Here is a 15609-nt window from a genome sequence, read left to right as displayed (position 1 = left end):
GGTGAGCCAAGGAAATACACCCTTTCCTTGCCACACTGCCACAGTTCATAGGACCATCAGATGCCTACGTGAGAGGGTCAACAAACATAGGAACAATACCACCAACGGCTTCCTACTCCATAGTGTCTCTAGGCACCTCACCCAGCACCACAATCGTGATTTGAACAGTATCACTCTGACCCTAATCAAGAGTATACCAAAAGAGAACCCTCAGAGATTCAGTGCTCTCCACATTACAAATACTGGTTCCTTCTGGTTTAAATGAACTTATTGAATGCTCACTGTGAGGTTCTTTCAGTCTCATGGTTGATCATTAATTTTACTATGATCCCTATCGGTTGAACTGCCATTAGAAGTATTTTACTACAACAAAAACATGAAGCAAGGATAGAGGAATTCACGTAATTCCAAGTTATATTACTATGTCATCCAGCAACAAAAATGAAATAAATGGGGGGACTAATTGTCCAGGATGTGCAAATGGATAAAACGTAGCTTTTAATATTCTCATTTAAAATGAAAACAATGTGAATTACTAATGGTCAGGATGTAACATACACGGTGCCTGTGGGTTCTGCAGGGCCCAGCCAACCCAAAGGCACCACACCCACCTGGGGTACAATACAGAGATACACCACAACAGGCGGGAATACATGAATCAAAAATGCCTAATGGTTAATATTTTCTTCTTTCTTCTTGGGACATTATGCTGTGGGCAGGCCCCCCATCTTTGTGCAGGTCATCGCTTTCTAAAGCTTCACTTCCCAGAGCATCTTCAATATCCAAATAGTCTTCACTGGGCACATCAACACCTTCATGTTCTACTTTTTCTTGCTTTGTCTCATCAGTTACTGTCTCTTCCTTTAGACTGAGATTTTCTGCACATATTTCCTCACTGTCCATACAATCTTCACTAACCTCTTCACCTTCTGTCACAGCCTTACTTTCTAGAAGCATCTTAGCATCCCCAGAGACCAGATCATCTTCACTGATAACCAGTCCACCATATTTTTCCACGTCTTTGTTGGCTTCATCTTTCTTAGGTTCAATGTATAAAAGCTCTGCAGACACCATGCTATCAACAGTATCATCATCCAAAACATCTTCACTAGCCATGGCCTCATCATATACTTTATTGCCTTCAATAACTAACATGGAGTCAGTTGCCGCAACGTCTTCATTTTTTACAATCTTTTCTATTTTATGGACATCTTCACTGATCACAGAAGGTACAATTTCATCAGGAACTTTAATGGTTGCTATTATCTTGCCTTCTTGGGAAATTTTGTTGGGGAGAGGCTCTTCAGCTTTGTGCAGGTCGTCACTTTCTGCAGAAAGTGACGACCGGACAAGACCAGACCTCTGTTTCATTAACTGAAGGCGAAAAGTAAACAATGTCCAGTGCAGTCTCAATGCAATGCGTATCTTTTATTTAGCAATCAGGCAACATGGTGAACACGTACCTGTTCACCATGTTGGCCGATTGCTAAATAAATGATACGCATTCAGGGGTGTGGAAATTTTATAAAAAACTACTTGTCCACGGGACTAAAATGGAGCAAAATCTACATGTCCCTCATGACGATCCACTTGTCCGGGCCAATTTTCGCTTTTACGCTCTCGTTTTTTCCTCCTCGCCCTATAATAGCCATAACTACCTACTATAATGATACCTTTTAATTTTTCAATAACATATTCTACGAACCAAAAAAATATATAAATATATATTAAGGGAAGTGAAATTGAAATAGTAAAAGATAATTTTGCAGATTTGGTGGTTTTTCTTTTTTGCGCCATTTACCTTGTGGTTGAGATAACATGTTAGTTTTATACTTTAGGCGCCTGATTACAGCAATACCAGATTTGTATCGTTTACGTCATGTTTTACTAATTCTGGACTTTTTCTAATTTTTTTTAATTGCCATTTTTTAACCCCTGCAGTTTTATTTTTTTTCCGCATACCAGGCTGTATGAGGGCTCATTTTTTGCGCCATAATCTGTTTTTTGTATCGGTACCATTTTGGTATTGATCTGACTTTTTAATCGCTTTTTAACTTTTTTTTTCTGGGATATTATAAAAATTTCAAATCTGTGGTTTGGTATTTTTTTTACATTTACCATACGGGATACATAATGTTATATTTTCATAGGTTGTACAATTACGCACGAAGCGATACCAAATATGTTTATTTTTATTATGTTTGCATGTTTTTATATAGGAAAAGGGGGTGATTTGAACTTTAACATGGAAGGGGTTAATGCAGCGGTCTTCAAACTGTGGCCCTCCAGATGTTGCAAAACTACAACTCCCAGCATGCTCGGACAGCCAACGGCTGTCCTGGCATGCTGGGAATTGTAGTTTTGTAACATCTGGAGGGGCACAGTTTGAAGACCACTGGGTTAATATGTGTCTTTCAAACTTTTATTAAAACTTTTATTTATTATTATTTTTTTTTTTGACACTTTATTAGACTTATGAGGAATCATTAGATTCCTCAGACAGATGAATAGAGTTCTATTGAACTCTATTAATCTGTGTGCTCTGTGATCCATTGATAGAGCCTGGTCCAGCCAGGATCTATTAATGACAGAGCCAGGAAGCAGAGGTAAGTCCTCCGGCTACCTCTATAGTGGATCGCCCCCCTGCGATCACGCTGCAGGGGGGCGATCCACCCCACTAGCCCACCAGGGAGCGTTCACATCTCCCTTTAGACGCCGCTGTCAGCTTTGACAGCGGCGATCTAAAGGGTTAATAGCCAGCCGCGGCGATCGCCGCATGCTGGCTATTAGCGGCGGCCCCCGGCTACTGAGAACAGCCGGGGGCTGCAGAGTATGGAGCGGGCAGGAATCCCGAGCCCGCTCCATACTCCCCTGTGAGCGCCGCATACAGTCTCCCCGTGCAGACGTGCGGGGAGCGAAGGCAAAGGACGCAGGTCTGCACGGGGAGAAATAAGCCACGCCCCCTCATCTCCCCCCGCACGTCTGCAGAGCAGGGGAGAGAAGACAAATACACAGCTTCTCATCTCCCCCGCTCTGCTTCCGAGGACACAGGCTGCAGAGTATGGAGCGGGCAGGAGTCAGGAGCCCGCTCCATACAGACTGCAGATCCGCCGCACTTGTCAGGTCCGGCCCTGCCCGAATTCACCTGCCCGGCGCCCAAAACTGCTAGTCCGGGGCGTCGGGTGATAGAAATTCCACATCCCTGCGCATTGCATTGAGAACGCGCTGGACATTGTCTACTTTTTACCTTCCGTACATAGGGATGTTGACCATAATTATGTACCCTTTTATGTACCCCTATCTAAGATATATGCTCGTTCTTTGCATAATACAAGTCTATATATGTGTATAATAACCTGTCCATACATCTCACCTTACTTGCGTATATACTTGCTACAGCCATGTCTGCTATATATTAAGCAATGCCTATATCCTATTTTATGCCCAGCTATGGATAATACACCTGTGCATATACCTATTGTTATAACAATGTCTACTATATAATAACCTGCGCCTACATTCTGCTTTATGCCCAGCTAACATCTGCACATGTACTTATAGTAGAAATGTCTATCATTTCCCAGCGAGCGGCTGTCAGCATTACACTGACCTCGGGACATGGAGCTCAATGTTTACAGTGTGTCGGCCCTAATCACATGCTACTGGCCGGCGAACGATCACGTTACCTCTTGCATTTAGAAACACGTCCTTGGCAACCTGGTGCCGGGACGCTTTGATGATCTCCACGGCTACAGACACTAACCGGTGGGGGCTTCCGGTCCTGCGCCGTACCTTTAACCCTATGAAACACAATGAGGGAGATTTATCAAAACCTGTCCAGAGGAAAAGTTTCTGAGTTGCCCATAGCAACCAATCAGATTGCTTCTTTCATTTTTCAGAGGCCTTTTAAAAAATGAAAGACGCAATCCGATTGGTTGCTATGGGCAACTGCACAACTCTTCCTCTACACTGGTTTTGATGAATCTCCCCTAATGTTTTTATATGTGTACTTTTCTCCCTGATATTATATGACAAGTATATACATCCATGTATTTTACTACATTGCAATGTAATTCTCTGTATTTTGACATAAGAACATATGTTTAATGTATGACGTTATTTTAGCCACGCCCCCTTTTTTGTACTTGGCGCCATTTTTACACTATTTATATGTGCCACTGTCCAGTATACTGTATTCTGATCTGAGGAAGGGAGGGATCCTCCCGAAACATGTCATCTGTTTTTTTTACTTTCTGTTCTAATAAACGGTTCTGCCGAGAACCTTTTATACCATTACCTTGGTCTACATTGATCTCTCCTCCGGGAGTCTGCAACACTATTCCAAAAGGTTCTTGTTTCCAGTTTCTTCATACCTAAGGGACTAAACCTAGTTTCAGTTTTCTTTCAGTCTTTAACAGCCATTTTTGGGATGGGGCACAATGGACAATAATGGATCCCGATGGATCCCATTTACTATAATGGGATCCTTCGGGCGCCGTTATTTTTAAGCGGGACTAGCAGGAGAAAAAGACGGTACAAGCAGTAATATTTCTCCAGCTATCTCTGGGCTCCCCTGACGGCAGTCACACTGCCGTGTGTACGGTAGTGTGAAAGAAGCCTAATAAAGACTAGAAGGAAAAAAAAAAAAAAGTAAAAAAATGAAAAAAAAACACCACATTAACCCCTTCCATATTAAAAGTTCACACCCCTGCTTCCCATTTTCCATACAAAAAAACATGTAAACATAATTAAAATAAACATATTTGGTACCGGAGTGTGTAATTGTAATAACTATTAAAATATAACATCATATATCCCATAGGGTCAATGACGTTGACATAAAAAAAACATACCAAACCACAGAACTGTTTTTTTTTTAAATAACATCCTATCCAGAAAAAATAGGAAAAAAAACCCCAGTACATCAGCAGCTTGGAGCTATGTTCGCTCCGTGGCTGATGACAGGCTATACAGGGGACGGGGGTATTGTGACATCACGGCCCCGCACCCTTGTGACACCACACCCCGCCCTCGCAATGTAAGCCTATGGGAGGGGACATGATGACCGCCACGCCCCCTCCCATAGACTTGCATTGAGGAGGCGGGGCGTGATGTCAAGATCCCCCTTCCCCTGTATCGCCCGTCATCAGCAACGGAGCAAACATAGCTCCAGGCTGCTGATGTATGGGGGTGCAGCAGGAGAGATCATAGGGGTCCCCAGCGGTGGTCAACCACGGTTTTAGATCCGGTTGAAAAAGCGCATACAGCGCAAAAATTAGCCAACCGGACCGAACGTTTCACTCCGGCCGGCTCATTGAAATGAATTACATACGGGAGCGCACAGAAAGGACTACAGGAGCGCGAAGTTTTAGCTCCCCCCTGCCATATGCGCTCCCGTATGGGAGCAAACGTGATGTGAACCCAGCCTAAGTTTGACCACAAGGTGAATGGCGTTAAAAATAAATAAATAAAAACATTTGCTAAGTTGCATTTTCTTTTTTCAATTTCACCTCACAAATAATTTATTCTTTGTTTTGGAGCATATGTTATGGAAAAATGAAAGGTGTCATTACAAAGCACAATTGGTCCGATAAGAACCAAGCCCTCATATGGGTCTGTGGATGGAAAAATAGGAGTTATGGCTATTATAGGGCAAGAAGGAAAAAAAAAAAGTAAGTGCAAAAACTAAATAAAGACCTTATTTACAGACTATTTTGGTTAAAATGATTTTGTGTACCAGGACAAGAGGATAGTTATGAGCGGCAAGTAGATTTTGCTCTGTTTTAGTCCCTCGGACAAGTATTTTTTCTTTTATTAAGTTTCCACACCCTTGATATAATTCAGGGCGGGTGGAGCTAGAATTTAGAGACAAGATTCAGCCAAGCCTTCTGAAACAGCAGAGGATGATTCGTCATCATGTGATAGAGGGAGGAGCCAGAAGCTGGAGAGAACACCACATTAAAATTTCCTGTCAGGGGTAAATAGGCAAAAAGGCTGTACATTTTGGGATAACACTATATTAGTATTTATTTATCATGGGGTGACAGTCTTATATACACATTTCTGATACCGGACTACCCTGTTAGGTGCTCTCTCCAACTAAGGAGTGGTGCAGTTAAGCTGAAGCCAGGGCTTAACAGTGACATGACGTTCTGCCTGATTCACTATAATAAAAGTATGTAATAGGTTATGTGTCTCAACCAGGATTTAGGGAATTCACCTCAGCATCAAAGATCAAAATAATAGTTACATAACTAAAAAGTGTTCCAACATAAGGGTGTGCTTAATACATAACTTTTATTAGATTTCTATTAAAATCCACCAATTTCAATACACAGGGACTTTTTGAAATTGGTGGATTTTAATAGAAATCTAGTAAAAGTTATGTATTAAGCACACCCTTATGTTGGAACACTTTAGTTGTTTTTTCACTATAATAAAGCAGTCACCAGATCATTTGAATTCTACAGATAACAACGTTGCCAGCTGACTTCATTTCACAATTCCTTTCATTTTTGGTTCTGTGTTGCATTTTTAATTCTGTTATAGCTGTATGTATATATATATATATATATATATATATATATATATTTATATATAAAGCTATATGTTTTTCATCTACATTTGTGTTTTTTTTTTTTTTAATCGTTAAAAGAGGTTGTCTGGTGTAACCTACAATTTTCGAATTGTCCCGAGGCTGCCTAATAACCAGGGCTGTGGAGTCGATAGATAAATGTTCCGACTCCAACTCCAGAGTTTTCTGTGCTTCCGACTCCTCTGTATTAATATGTGAATGTATTTTATACATTCCTTGAAGAAAAGAAAGGTAACATACATGTCACTACCACAGGACTACTGGCTGGGAAGCCAACAGTCTATTGTATTGAACAGTTTGTGTGCTGATCTGCTGCTGAAGATAGGGCAGTGGGAGGATCCAGGAAGAGGCACTTATTATAAAACATGATTTCCCTAGTAGAATCCCATAGTCAAGTTTAAAGGGGTACTCCGCCCCTAGACATCTTATCCCCTATACAAAGGATAGGGGATAAGATGTCAGATCGCCGGGGTCCCGCTGCTGGGGACCCCCGGGATCGCCGATGCGGCACGGCGCTATCATTACTGCACAGAGCGAGTTCGCTCTGTGCGTAATGACGGGCGATACAGGGGCCGGAGCATCGCTACATCACGGCTACGCCCCTCGTGATGTCTAGGGGCGGAGTACGCCTTTAAGCTAACAATAGAGTTTACAAGTTTTTATAGCCTTAGCTGAATGGCAGCAGTTTTTCCAATGGTTTACAGCTTCAGTCTTGAACTATTGACCCTCCATTCCCTTCACTTATGCAAGTGTCTCTAGTCCTGCAAAAAACATAATTTCCTTAACCCCTTATCAGTGAGAGGCTAGGTTACCCATGGGTTCCCTGTAACAGCAGAACACAACACTATGGAAAGTATAAGTATTGCCGCTCCTAATTGTGCATTGTGTGCCAAACAGTAAAGCATGGAAACCATGCTTCTTCACAGTCACTTAACGTGTTTGTTTTGCGGTTACATGAGGCACTGCATGCAGTGGTCTTTATTCTTATAGTAGAGAATTCAATAATTATAACTTTTTGTGAATTGGGACATTTAAACTTGCTTTTTGTTTTTTTTTATTCAAATCTAAATTTAGTAGGAGTCGGTGCATTGTTTGCCGACTCCAGGTACCCAAAATTTCGTCCGACTCCACAGCCCTGCTAATAACATTAAAACTTCACTCACCAGCTTCCACTCCCTCGTAGCTACGGTATTATAAAGTCCCATTTCCGGCTGGGTCTCTTCTGACCGCCTGCTTCACAAAACTAGCGGGGGCTGTAGAAGTGACATCACAACACCGCTCAGCCAATTACTGGCTGCAGCGGTGTCCTATCTCAGAAAGAGATTGGCAAGTGGCACTGCCACAGACAGGGCGTCCTGACAACAGGAGAGCAGAGGGTGGAAAGTTAAAGTTTTTGTTGTTATGCAACAACCTGGTGACAATTGTAATATAATAAATTCCACCGGACAACTCCTTTAAAGGGGTATTCCAGAATTAATTTTTTTATTTGACTATGCTACAGGGGCTGTAAAGTTAGTGTAGTTCATAATATAGTGTCTTTACCTGTGTGTGAGGTTTTCTCACAATTCTTATGTGATTTTCACCCCAATATTTATTTTTTAAACAGCATACAAAATTACTGTTGTCTCAGATTGCAATGTGGCCGAGACCTGACTCACTAGTCAGCTGATGACAGGGAGCCTGTCTGCTTCAATGGGTGGAGGGATCACTTGGTGGGAGAGAGATCTGCAACTAATGCAACAGATGTAGGCACCCTGATTGAAAACCACAGGTCTTTTGAATGGATGCAGCTCATTTATGTTTCAATGGGTGAGGTGGCTGATGTGTGGGAGGGAGGGAGGACAATGGAATTATGGGATTTGTAGGCAAAGAAGAAAACAAACAGGAGTTCAAAAAAAATCTAGGCGCAGGGTTTATGGTAATCTCACAACATAGCCAATTAGCCCCAAGACAAGTGCAGATCCTTCCTAAGCATGTCCATTACTTTCTGCCAGGTACGTACTAAAATCACCTTATGGTGGAGAATCCCTTTAAATGTTTGATGAATACTGGATATTAAAAAAAAAAAACACATGTGAACTAAAAAAGGAGGAATGCATTTTTAAATTCAACCCATTGATTTATATGGAGAGAAACAAATGACATAAGTGAATAAAAAGGTCTAAGATCAAACCATGGATCTAGAATATGGCAGTGTGAATAATTCCGTATGTGCTCACACAAGCCAGATCACATGATTTACTTATTGAGGTGCACTTCCTATTACACGGGTTCCCCATTTGTTTATGCAGAGTGTCATATGTATCATTAAGCTGCAGGATAAAAGGTTTTTTAGAGATCAGGGGGAGAAAAATGGCTTAAGGGGTGAATGATAGATTTGGTTTCCCTAGTTGCACGTAGTGAAGATGACCCCGTTTAACCATGTAACTGTTGTAGCCAATCATTGGTCTTTAATAAGGAGTTATCCAGATATATATATATATATAAAAATTATATACACACACATATCATTCATATTTTACTTGGGCAGCTGACAGCTGTTTCTCTGGTTTCCCCTACAGCATGCTTGTATTATCAATGGGTAAAAGGAAGCGCAAAATATTTGACAGGTTGAAAAACTACAGTTCCTGACCATCCACCCCCCCAAAGACATCTGTCGGTCAGTCAGTTTACAGCCACATTAGATAATCGACTGATCTTATCAAATAACGGGCAGGTTTGGCTGACTGTTCTAATGCTGCGTTCTCCAATCTGCAGCTCTCCAGCTGTTGCATGATGGGAGTTGTAGTTTTGAACACATGATGGGAAACACGGCTTTCATATGTAAGTGCGCCTTTTATAATCTGTAGAGTTTATTCAATAGTTACATGAATAATAACAATAACGTGTGTAGATAATACAGACACCAACAACACCAGTAACCTCATACTGCAAAAAGACAACAAGAAATCCTAATGCTGCAAGGTACATGGGTCAGTAGCGTCATCTTTGCTGTCTGTTGGCCCACTTCTCAAAATTCTGTAAAGCTGAGGAACTATGCATTCACCCCGCCACATAAACATTGGCGCAGTCAGCAGGGATTCCCAAAAAACTATTTCTGATTCCCCAAAACTAGTAGCCATGCTTCCTACACACTAGTCCAGATAACATAGGTGACAGCTCAAGAATTTACTGTGCGATGCAGCATCTCCCGGCCAGGGTGCCTATGGCTGTTGCAAAACTACAACTCCCAGCATGCCCGGACAGCCAAAGGCTGTCCGGGCATGCTGGGAGTTGTAGTTTTGCAACAGCTGAAGGCACCCTGGTTGGAAGGAACTGGTATAATTTACGCAGTAAATTGTGCTCCAAGAGTTACATGTCAGAAGTGATAGTCATAGTCTACCTCATAGAGCAGCCCTTGGAGTAGAGGCACTTGCAGACTGACAGGGGAGGCAATGTGTAGTCAAGGTGATGACGTGACAGGCTGTCAGTGCCAACCTACACCACCGGGGGCTCCAGTTATTCCTAGCCCAGAGGACCCCTCACCTCCAGCAGTGCCCCTACACACCTCACCCGATTCCCTAGGGAAAGTTCCTACCTGCGGGTCCAGCCGGTGCCGTTACCGAGCTCTGTCCTTCCCCATCCTCCCCCGGCTGGGGGAAGAGGAGGTCACCGGGATGTGGCGGAGAAGTTCGGCCTCAGTTTACCTCCCTGTTCGGTTCTCGCTCCTTACACTCGGCTCGTTTTGTTATTTTCCTTCCTCCTCCTCCTCAGTCGCTCCGTTTCCGCTCCCGCTTCCGGCATCCGGTGACGTCATTTGCCACCACCTCACACGTTTTACCATTCGTGTTTTTTTTTTTGTTTTTTTTTTTCATTCGTGACGCTTTATTTATAACTGACAATAAGGATAGAGAAGCATAATTTAGCAATAGCGTCCCTGGTATCGTGTGTGAGTCATGGATACACTTTTATTCCTAATAACTACATGCTCTGTATGGTCCATGCTCGTGTATAGGGGCCGAGAAAACCCATAGCTGGGGCAGAAGGGTAGGAGGCTGGGGTGCTAGATGTTATCATTTTCAGGGTATGTTCACATGGCGGAATTTTGCAGAAAAATTCTGACAGAAATTCCGGTTCACAATGTTCACACTGAGGAATTGGTGAGAAATTCCGCTGCAGAATTGCGTTTTTTTTCCTGCTGGACGACAACCACCAATTAGAATTTCCCTTTTTTTTTTGCGCAGAATTTCTGCAGAAATTCTGTGCGGAACTGAACTTTTTTTTTAAATCAACTGGTGCCAGAAAGTTAAACAGATTTGTAAATTACTTCTATTAAAAAAATCTTAATCCTTCCTGTACTTATTAGCTGCTGAATACTACAGTGGAAATTCTTTTCCATTTGAAACACAGAGCTCTCTGCTGACATCATGAGCACAGTGCTCTCTGCTGACATCTCTGTCCATTTTAGGAACTGTCCAGGGTAAAAGGAAATCCCCATAGCAAACATATCCTGCTCTGGACAGTTCCTAAAATGGACAGAGATGTCAGCAGAGAGCACTGTGCTCATGATGTCAGCAGACAGTTCTGTGTTTCAAAAAGAAAAGAATTTCCTCTGTAGTATTTAGCAGCTAATAAGTACAGGAAGGATTAAGATTTTTTAATAGAAGTAATTAACAAATCTGTTTAACTTTCTGGCACCAGTTGATTTAAAAAAAAAAAAAAAATAATAATTTTTTCACCGGAGTACCCCTTTAACCCCTTCAGGACCAAGCCCATTTTGGCCTTAAGGACCGGAGCGTTTTTTGCACATCTGACCACTGTCACTTTAAACATTAATAACTCTGGAATGCTTTTAGTTATCATTCTGATTCCGAGATTGTTTTTTCGTGACATATTCTACTTTAACATAGTGGTAAATTTTTGTCGATACTTGCATCCTTTCTTGGTGAAAAATCCGTAAATTTGATGAAAAATTTGAAAATTTAGCATTTTTCTAACTTTGAAGCTCTCTACTTGTAAGGAAAATGGATATTACGAATACATTTTTTTTGGGTTCACATATACAATATGTCTACTTTATGTTTGCATCATAAAATTGTTGTGTTTTTACTTTTGGAAGACACCAGAGGGCTTCAAAGTTCAGCAGCAATTTTCCGATTTTTCACAAAATTTTCAAACTCAGTATTTTTCAGGGACCAGTTCAGGTTTGAAGTGGATTTGAAGGGTCTTGATATTAGAAATACCCCATAAATGACCCGATTATAAAAACTACACCCCCCAAAGTATTCAAAATGACATTCAGTCAGCGTTTTAACCCTTTAGGTGTTTCACAGGAATAGCAGCAAAGTGAAGGAGAAAATTCACAATCTTCATTTTTTATACTCACATGTTCTTGTAGACCCAATTTTTGAATTTTTACAAGGGGTAAAAGGACAAAATTTTTACTTGTATTTGTAGCCCAATTTCTCTCGAGTAAGCACATACCTCATATGTCTATGTAAAGTGTTCGGCGGGCGCAGTAGAGGGCTCAGAAGGGAAGGAGCGACAAGGGGATTTTGGAGAGTACGTTTTTCTGAAATGGTTTTTGGGGGGCATGTTACCTTTAGGAAGCCCTTATGGTGCCAGAACAGCAAAAAAAAACCACATGGCATACCATTTTGGAAACTAGACCCCTCGGGGAATGTAACATGGGATAAAGTGAACCTTAATACCCCACAGGTGTTTCACGACTTTTGCAAATGTAAAAAAAAAAAAAAAATTTTACCTAAAATGCTTGTTTTCCCAAAAATTTTTTCTTTTTAAAAAGGGTAATAGCAGAAAATACCCCTAAAAATTTGAAGCCCAATTTCTCCCGATTCAGAAAACACCCCATATGGGGGTGAAAAGTGCTCTGCTGGCGCACTACAGGTCTCGGAAGAGAAGGAGTCACATTTGGCTTTTTGAACGCAAATTTTTCTCTGGGGGCATGCCGCATTTAGGAAGCCCCTATGGTGCCAGAAAAGCAAAAAAAAACCCACATGGCATACCATTTTGGAAACTAGACCCCTTGGGGAACGTAACAAGGGGTTAAGTGAACCTTTATACCCCACAGGTGTTTCACGGCTTTTGCATATGTAAAAAAAAAAATTTTTTTTTTTACCTAAAATGCTTGGTTTCCCAAAAATTTTACATTTTTAAAAAGGGTAATAGCAGAAAATACCCCCCAAAATTTGAAGCCCAATTTCTCCCGAGTACGGCGATACCCCATATGTGACCCTTAACTGTTGCCTTGAAATACGACAGGGCTCCAAAGTGAGAGCGCCATGCGCATTTGAGGCCTAAATTAGGGATTGCATAGGGGTGGACATAGGGGAATTCTACTACAGTGATTCCCAAACAGGGTGCCTCCAGCTGTTGCAAAACTCCCAGCATGCCTGGACAGTCAACGGCTGTCCGACAATACTGGGAGTTGTTTTGCAACAGCTGGAGGCTCCGTTCTGGAAACAGTGGCGTACCAGACGTTTTTCATTTTTATTGGGGAGGGGAGGGGGGCTGTGTAGGGGTATGTGTATATGTAGTGTTTTTTAGTGTTTTTTACTTTTTATTTTATTTTTTGTGTTAGTGTAGTGTAGTGTTTTTAGGGTACAGTCGCACGGGCGGGGGTTCACAGTAGTTTCTCGCTGGCAATTTGAGCTGCAGCAGAAAGTTTGCGGCAGCTCAAATTTGCAGCCAGATACTTACTGTAATCCTCCGCCCATGTGAGTGTACCCGTACGTTCACATTGGGGGGGACATCCAGCTGTTGCATAACTACAACTCCCAGCATGCCCGTTGGCTGTCGGTGACTGCTGAGAGTTGCAGTTTTGCAACAACTGTAGGCACACTGGTTATGTATCACTGAGTTTGTGACCTAACTCAGTGTTTCACAACCAGTGTGCCTCCAGCTGTTGCAAAACTACAACTCCCAGCATGTACGGTGCATGGTGTACGGTGACTGCTGAGAGTTGCAGTTTGCAACAGCTGGAGGCACACCGGTCGTGAAACACTGAGTTAGGTAAAAAAAAACTCTGAGTTTCACAACCAGTGTGCCTTCAGCTGTTGCAAAACTACAACTCTCAGCAGTCACCGACAGCCAACGGGCATGCTGGGAGTTGTAGTTATGCAACCAGCAGATGCACCACTACAACTCCCAGCATGCACTTTAGCTGTTTGTGCAAGCTGGGAGTTGTAGTTATACAACAGCTGAAGGTACACTTTTCCATAGAAAGAATGTGCCTCCAGCTGTTGCAAAACCATAAGTCCCAGCATGCCCATAAGGGAATGCTGGGAGTTGTGGTGGTCTGCCTCCTGCTGTTGCATAACTACAGCTCCCAGCATGCCCTTTTTGCATGCTGGGAGCTGTTGCTAAGCAACAGCAGGAGGCTGTCACTCACCTCCAACGATCCAGACGCTGCAGGTCAGTCCCGCCGCCGCAGCTGCTCCTGGGGCCCCGATCCCAACAGGGGCGCCGGGGATCGGGGTCCCCAGCACCTGGGGTGCACGTCTCGCACCCGCTCACGTCCTCCGGAAGAGGGGCGGAGCGGGTGCGGGAGTGACACCCGCAGCAGGCGCCCTGATTGGTCGGCCGGTAATCCGGCCGACGAATCAGGGCGATCGTGAGGTGGCACCAGTGCCACCTCACCCCTACAGGCTCTGGCTGTTCGGGGCCGTCAGAGACGGCCCCGAACAGCCAGTAATTCCGGGTCACCGGGTCACTGGAGACCCGATTGACCCGGAATCGCCGCAGATCGCTGGACTGAATTGTCCAGCGATCTGCGGCGATCGCCGACATGGGGGGGCATAATGACCCCCCTGGGCGATATGCCGGGATGCCTGCTGAACGATTTCAGCAGGCATCCGGCTCCGGTCCCCAACCGGCTAGCGGTGGGGGCCGGAATTCCCACGGGCGTATGGATACGCCCTCGGTCCTTAAGGACTCGGGATTCAGGGCGTATCCATACGCCCTATGTCCTGAAGAGGTTAACTCTATTGGGTTTTTTACTACTGAATTGGAGAGGAATAAGCAAGTAGAATTAATTACTCAAGTAAATTCCTCTCGAATTCCTCAGTGTGAACAAACCCTAAACGGTCTATTCACACAGATGGAATTTCCGCACCAATTCCGCTTCCTCTCCTTGGGTGGCTTCTGGGTTGTGCACAATTGGTGCGGAAATTCTGCATGCGGAAATTCAGAAGTGTGGATCCCACAGAAGTCTATTGGGCTCTCATTTGAGGCGGAAATTCCATAAGCAGAAATTCCACCCATGTGAATAGACCCTAAGGCTAGGTTCACACTGCGAAATCTCCAGGTAGAAAATTTCCACCCGGAGATTCTGAGTGCGGCCAACACTAGGACCGTGCGGACACTGCAGGCTCCAATAGACTGCAATGTGTTCCATGAGTATTTCCACCTGAAGAATGAGCAGAGCCATTCTTCAGGCTAAAATTTTCAAGTGGATTTTCCATTCACAAATTCCGAAGTGTGAATTTCTGAACGGAAACCCATTCACTATACTATGCATTTAACTAAGCAGAATTTCTGTCTGCAATTTCAATGCGGAATTGCAGGTGGAAATTCCGTAGTGTGAACCTAGCCTAAGGCAGCGTTCACACAACGGTGAATTTTCGGCACTGTATTCCACATTAATTTATTGCCTGTTAACTTTAATGGCATTCCGCAAGTTCATTCAGACAGCAGAAAATATAAGTCTGGTCTTATATTTTTCCGCACTTCGGCTGTGGAATCCCATTGAAGTCAATGAGGCAGACTTTCAGCTGAATTCATGCGGAATGCATGCAGATATCGTGCAGAATCGGCACAGACTATCATGTTTACTTAATTTAAAAAAAAATTCCACAGGCAGTACTACTCTACCATCATGGAACAGAGTCTGTTGGAATAGTAGTACAGGGGCTGAGGGATTGATCACATCGGGTTTCACTTCTGAAACCCGATGCTATCAAAAGTTAATAACCGGGGGAGCAGGCGGCATGTCAGCTGCACCGCTCCTCAGCAAT

General features: G+C 43.2%; 1 protein-coding gene across 1 annotated transcript in view; it reads right to left on the bottom strand.

The window, feature by feature from the left end:
• The window catches only part of PIK3CA (phosphatidylinositol-4,5-bisphosphate 3-kinase catalytic subunit alpha), an 82472-nt gene extending 72056 nt beyond the window's left edge, over window positions 1–10416 (bottom strand). Inside the window, exon 1 of the mRNA XM_056565222.1 lies at window positions 10173–10416. The gene's annotated coding sequence lies outside the window, so the exon portion shown is untranslated. The remainder of the gene's footprint in view (window positions 1–10172) is intronic.
• Window positions 10417–15609: the final 5193 nt, after the last annotated feature.

The sequence above is a fragment of the Hyla sarda genome, chromosome 3 (assembly GCF_029499605.1).
Source record: "Hyla sarda isolate aHylSar1 chromosome 3, aHylSar1.hap1, whole genome shotgun sequence".
Taxonomy (NCBI): Eukaryota; Metazoa; Chordata; class Amphibia; order Anura; family Hylidae; genus Hyla; species Hyla sarda.
Note: the sequence above shows the minus strand (reverse complement) of the source record. Positions and strands in the feature narration are given on the sequence as shown.